Source organism: Giraffa tippelskirchi, chromosome 13 (genome assembly GCF_054371585.1).
Source record: "Giraffa tippelskirchi isolate mGirTip1 chromosome 13, T2T-mGirTip1v1.2.pri, whole genome shotgun sequence".
NCBI lineage: Eukaryota > Metazoa > Chordata > Mammalia > Artiodactyla > Giraffidae > Giraffa > Giraffa tippelskirchi.
The window spans coordinates 87,840,618-87,847,225 of NC_137287.1; the positions used below are offsets into that span (position 1 = coordinate 87,840,618).

Below are 6,608 nucleotides of genomic sequence, written 5' to 3' on the forward strand. Positions count from 1 at the left end.
GGTCAGGCTTCGAGGATCTAGGTAGTAATAGTGCCGTGCTCTGAACAAGAGCTTTCCAGTGTTTTTCACATCAAAGCAGAGGAAAAGAAAACAGTTAAATATCCCATGGGCTTGTTGGGCTGGGCTGCACCTAGCAAGGCGTCCGCACCTGCACACACCTGAGACCGGCCCCCCAAGGCAGCTGCATGGACTCAGTCTTGAGAGCTGACCTGAAGCAGAGTCTGATCACGTCCTCTACCCTCTCTCAAAGTATCCTACCATGTTTCATTTTAAGCCTTTTTTGCAAGTCTTCTTTAGACCAGTCTTGAAAGAAGAACCAATGTATAAATTAAAAAATAAAATAGTCACAAACTAAAATTCACTTGTAAATATGAAAAAAGTTATGTGCAAAATGTGTGCAGAACAAATAGAGTAGAGAATTCATGACTTTCTTTCCCGTTTCCCCATGTCTGGGTCCTCAGTGGTGTGACAGAGAGAAGCAGATTCTATGTCGACCCCTTGTCTTAGTGGTGTTCTCCCTCTTCTGTCTTTTATGTTAGTGGAGAAGTGACCCCAGCAGAAGCTGCCGTCCAGTTAGACCATGATAACCTGAAACGCTGAGGTGGCTCCACACATCGAGGAGCTTCCACAAGCCAAGGAGCTTGGGACAGGCACGTGCAGCCTCCATCCTGTCGACGCCGAGGACATGGACGGTGAGCGTCACAGCTGGGCAGCAGCGAACATCAAGAGACCTGCAAGACGGAGGCCCCACTACCGTGAGTCCACTTGTCCGGTGTCTGGTGGATCCTGTCTTCTGATCAGAAGGGGTCGCTGGACTAGGAAGGAATGACAGGATGCTTTCTTTTCTACATTTTACTGTGTGTCACAGAGAAGCTAGGCACTACTCTCCCACCTATGGCCGTTTCTGCTGGGGCAGTTTAGTGCCGTAAATACTAGGAGGTTCAAGTCCTTGTGCTCTGTGTCTCACCTCTCCCAAACCCCATGGGCTCCTGCAGAGGTTAGGTTTGTATTTCAGTAAATTAGAAATAACACTTTTCATGGTTGTTTTGGTCAGTCCACTAATTTAGGAATTCTGACTTAGAGGTTGTTACTTACTGAGCTTGAGATCTTGGTTTTCCTCAAGGTGGAGCACAAATGGAGGCCGTGGTTTTTCTTTATTTGTGACTCTTTGTTTTGACTACATAATGAGAATATTTTGAGTAAAAGAGTTAGAGACTAATCCACGGGACTGGGTGATTTGTGGGTCTTTGTTACTCCTCATGTGAGTAGTTTCACTCTCCAGATTTATGGAACATGCAGCAGGGCCAGGCTGGTGCCTGGCTAGGGGATGCAAGGAAGAATGACACACAGGCCTGTCCTGGGTGAGCTCGTGGAGCAATGAGGAATATGCAGCCCAAATCTCTTGGGTGAATTTCCAGTAATTATGTGAGTAGAGTTCTACTCTGATATATTAGTCAGGATGGTTAGCATTGTGTAGACTTTGCTCTTTCCTCTATTTTTGAATTTCTGAATGTGTGAAGTTCTGAATGAAGCATGAAGGATGAACAGGAAGAAGTAGATTAAGGGGACCAGAGAGAGTGGCAGGCGCCAGCAGGCGTGTATGCCTACCGCATACACGGGGAAGGAGTTGGTGGCCCATCAACCACATGCCACTTCCAGGAACAGCAAAAGACACAGAGTTTTCACTTTCAATTGTGTGGTTAGTGAGTCTTAAGACTTAAAAAGAAAGTATGCATTTTGCAACTTTAAATAATTAATAAGACTGCCGATTAAGATTTCAAAACACCCAGCCACAATAAATGTAACTATTGGGCTAGGGGATCTGTTGGGTTTTTACATCAGTCTGAGCCCTTGTGAAGAGAACCCAGGCTCTGGAAAGTGTAACCCACGTCTCACTGGACCATTGCAGTTGGAGAAACACTTGAGTGGGCACACTTTGAGAGCTCCTTACCCATGGCCATTGGGGTTCTCTCATCCTTGACCAGTAATAGACATACAGCTTTTGAAGTCTCTCATGTTCTTCTGTCTGGAGTGTGAAACCTGCATCAGTGGAAGCTGGCCAGCACCATGGCCCAGGACTTTCCAGGTCCCACCGGAGGCTGGACCTTGACGACCAAGGCGTGTTGCGGTTCTCTCTTCCTCACTTTTACTCAACTGCCTGGGGGAGTGAGTGCTCTTCCCTCTGCTTCCCCTGTGCCGTCTGTTCCTAGCCGGTTTTCCTCTGACCCTCTGCCAAGAATGAGAAGGGAAGTCTCAGAGAGCAGGGACAAGAGGGATGGAGGAGAGGCTTGTCAGGGTGATCCAAGGAGCCCAAACTCCTCTGTAGGTAAAAGAAATAAATGCCTCTGAGGAATGTCTCTGAGAAGATCAGCTGAACAAGACAGGAATGCAGGTGAGATTGACGGCATGCTGTGTGCTTCCTGTGGCAGGCGTTCATGAGCCCGTTGCCAACAATGTAGATGGAAGAGGATGTCAGTCAGCCAAGGACACTCAGCCAGGGGAAGCCAGTGCTCTCTTTAAACAGCAGGTACTATCCCAGCTGCGAAACTTGGTTGTGGAGGGCTGTGATCACCAAGCACGACTGAGCAGGACTCAGAGGTATGGCAGGCGCCTCCCTGGATGGAGTGGGAACCACAGGTGGGGGGAAGCGTTTGACATCTTGCAACCCAGTCACCCAGAGGTTCCAAGTGCCGCTTCAGTGGTTGTTCTGGGACCCAGTCAAACCTCAGCAAAACAATAGGACACTGTGTCCACTAAGGAGCGCCATCATCCACTGGCCAATGTGGACACGGCTGCAGACCATCTCCTTTCGACATTTACTCCAATCTGAGAGGAGGAATGGCCAGCGTAATTCACAGAGTGCTGAATAACTGACTCACCACTGTCAGAAATTTCCTTTCAATGCTCAGGTCACAAATAAGCAGATCGCTATTTTGTTCAGATGTAGATCATGGATCTTTTTTCTATATAACAACTGAAATTCTGCTGGAAATAACAAAAGGGCAACGCTTCCCACCCAGAATTTTAAACCTGATGCAAATGATGCAAATAAATTGCACATCTTTGACATTGCAAATGAGTCGCTACTGTTACGAAAGCATTAATCGTATTATAAATATCCTTTAAAAGATGAGCATCAATTTATTCCAGTAGTAAATCCAAGATTTACTTAGATTTTCACAAGATCAATCGTACCACTTTCCAAGAGGAGTGAGTATTAAAAGAGTTGATAGTTCATACAGTGACAGCAAGGATTAGAATAGCTTACCGATATACATCAAAGACTTACCTACCTTAAGCTTCTACAAAAGAATAAGTTATTTTTTTCACAGCGGTACATACTATGCATGCATAAATAATCAAAGTTAAACCCAGAAAAGATGGATGCAAGCAGAGCTGATACAGAATTGGGGAAGAGCTTGGTTATTTCATTTCATAATTCTGAGATGTAATGGATGCAGGAATATTTGAGAAAGAAATTGTCCAGATGGAAAGCTGAATAGCTTTAGAGATTGTGTAAAGGACATAACTGAACAGAGGGGACAGAGGCAACCACCCCGGGGGCATTCGAGGAAAAGAAACTGCAGGTGGTCTCCGCAGTTGGGACAGCGCTGCCTGCCCTCCTGTCTGAGTTCAGAGGACAGAGCGAGCGAAGTCTGTGGGAACAGAATGGAACAAAACCAGCATGCCTCGGGCTGATGTTGCCTCTAACAAGAATCAAGGCTGTGAGCAGGCCCTCAGAAGAAATGAAAGTTGCAGCCATTTCCCACCTGTTTCCCCCTCCTGGTCACCATGTTTCTGGAGGGAATTCTTATATGAATGAAGAAGAAGCTTATGTGCAGGAATGTGTCTTCAGTCCCAGGAAGCATTGTATCTTGTGTACCCTGGGTGCTCAGTAGCAAATCTCAACTAGGCAGCATCGGTTCAGGAACCAGCTTTCACAGTGAAGGCTCGGCAACCAGTAAATTGAAGGCCCAAGAGTGTGTCACGTGAAAAGAGACAGAGAGGAACCTAGTGGCACTCTAAACGGGTTTTAAGGGTACAGGATGGAAGTGGCATCTACTTTAAATCATAAGAGAGCAAGACCCTGCGAGGCCTTCCCTTGTCCTTCACCTGCTTCTTGTCTGTAGAAAAACTTTAGTCAAAGAATAAATTTAATGAGAGGAGTGAGAAAAGGCATAAAAAAAGGAAAACAGTCAAGCAAGACAAATGATCATAATTTAACTATTAAACAAAGTCAAGGACCTCTAATTCCTCCTCAAAGGCTATAGATAATATTCTGAGCCATATCCTTTGAGCTGTTTTCAGGTGGAGAGAGTTAACCCCATGATGACCAGACTGTAGCCATGACATAAGCTGTTCCATCTTATACAATTCCAAGGACTGACCTCATGGAAATGGAAACAAGCTTCGCCTGGACCTGGAGACCAACTGTACTTACAACAATCAGGACGATGCTTGTCAGACCACCCTGGGACCAGTTTCGAGATGATTGTTGCAGCTGACTGCACTGCTCTGCTCCCTGCCCCCACTTGTCCACCCCTGAAAATTCCTTTTAGAGCTCTTGCCCTCTGATCAACAGCAGAGAGTTGGTTCTCTGGAACCCAAGTTCACTATCCCCCGGAGGAGGTTTCCGGCCTCCTGAATAAAGCAACCTTCCCTTTCCTACCGGTACTTGTCTCTCGAATACTAGCTTTCAAGCTGCAGGCAGCCAAACCCGAGTTGGGTAACAAAATCACCGACAGGAAGGTCTAGAACTGGGTTAGAAGCTCCTTGGAAGCAGAGCCCCACGCACTGTAAGCGGACTTTTAGCCATCAAAACACCCAACATCCTGGAAGCCTTGAGTTTCCCTCCAAACTGAACAGGAGTGACTTCATGAACAGCTTCTCAGACCCTGTCCCCAGGCAGTAGGACTTTCCCGAAAGCCTAGTAAAGAAGAGCTGTGTTTACGTGACACATAAACATTGGTACATGCATCAGACTCTTGTTGAGAAAGTAAACTAATTAGACTGTTGTCACATAGCCTGAACATTAATTGAATTTGGAGGCCTTTGCCACTGATACGTAATAAAAGATGGTAAAGAAAAGAGTGATAGACCTCTCAAATGGCAGCTTTAACACTTAAGAGAACATATCATAGAATTGATGAACCTAGTACTTCCACTTCTGACACGTCACTACAACATCCTCCCTTCTCCTCTTGACTGACCATCCACTTGTCCACGGTGGCTGAAGGGCTGTGTGGCCTTTGGGGATGGAACTCAGATTTAGCACATTCTCTTCCATGAGGGCATGAGACACATGGAAGTCTCTAGAATCTGTCACTTGACTTATGGCCAGAGAACATGGGTCTATGTTAACTTCCATGAAACACCTGGAGTTAGATCTAGGAAGTATTGGGTGACAATGACATTTTTAATCACTTAGCTGTAACAGTTGGTTATTTTTAACCTGCTGTTATCTTGGAATCCATAGGGAAAAGCCAATTAGAAAGTGTCTAAGAGCTGATAAAATTTCAGCAGGAGGTATGTGGAAAGGATCAGTGAGCAAAGCGATCCATTTGAACTCGGATCTGTTACTGGCTAAGGAATGGATTACACTCTTGGCACCGCCTTGGGGATGCTTCTCCTCCTCTGTCCTCACCGCGTTTGTTTTCCTTTTGAGGAGGAGCTGATATGTGGGACAGCCACATGCGGTTAGTTTGGGGTCACTGCTTAGCAGCTGTCGTCATCTGACACACAGGTAACGCGTTTCTGTGAGTGTTGTCCTCATCCCAGTAGATGTCATCACTTGCACCGGGGCTTCTGTTCTGCTCAGGTGAGCGGCTGGCTCTCGCTCCCCTCTGGGAAAACTCGCTGGTCTGCCACGCACAGTCTTCCTTCCCGACTTCGCCTATAGCTTCCTACAAATAGAATGTCCTAGTTCAGTATGTCAGTTGGATCATTCTATGAGGTGAATAAATCATTTGTATTCAGAACAAAAGAAATAATGTATGCAAAGAAAAGCCAAAATTGCAAATTAAGGAAAACATGCATTTTGCTGGCTTTCTTTGATAATCTACTTGCATGTGTTAAAAAAAAAAAATAGTACACCAAAGGAAAAAGAGATAATTCAGGGAAATAAAATTTTCAAGTGAAAAATCAAACAAACCAGAGTTTAAGTGTATCTTTACATTTGGACTTGAAAGCTCTCAGTTTCTCAGGATTGACAGGATGTAGCTTCTTTTTCTGTTGATGTATAGCTGATCTGAAGAGCTGACTCATTGGAAAAGACCCTGACGCTGGGAAAGATCGAAGGCAGAAGGAGAGGGGAACGACAGAGGACGAGATGGTTGGATGACATCACCAACTCAATGGACAGGACTTTGAGCAAGTTCTGGAAGATGGTGAAGGACAGGGAAGCCTGACGTGCTTGGGGTTGCAAAGAATCAGACATGACTGAGCGGCTGAAAAACAACAAATAGCTGATTTACTATAGTGTATTAATTTCATAACTTCTTTTTAACTATGGGAAAACCCACCACCAGGAAACCCAATGTGAGGTGATAGATCCCTCCCTTACTAATTCTAACAGGGAACTGAATGGTACCCCAAAGGCATGGAAATAC

At 45.4% G+C, this 6,608-nt stretch overlaps 1 long non-coding RNA gene across 1 annotated transcript in view; it reads left to right on the plus strand.

Annotated features, from left to right (window-relative positions):
- LOC145533348 (uncharacterized) overlaps positions 1–5,987 on the plus strand; it is a 200,656-nt gene extending 194,669 nt beyond the window's left edge. The window contains exon 2 of the long non-coding RNA XR_014074011.1: positions 540–5,987. This is a non-coding gene — a long non-coding RNA (uncharacterized LOC145533348). The remainder of the gene's footprint in view (positions 1–539) is intronic.
- The last annotated feature ends 621 nt before the right edge of the window (positions 5,988–6,608 follow it).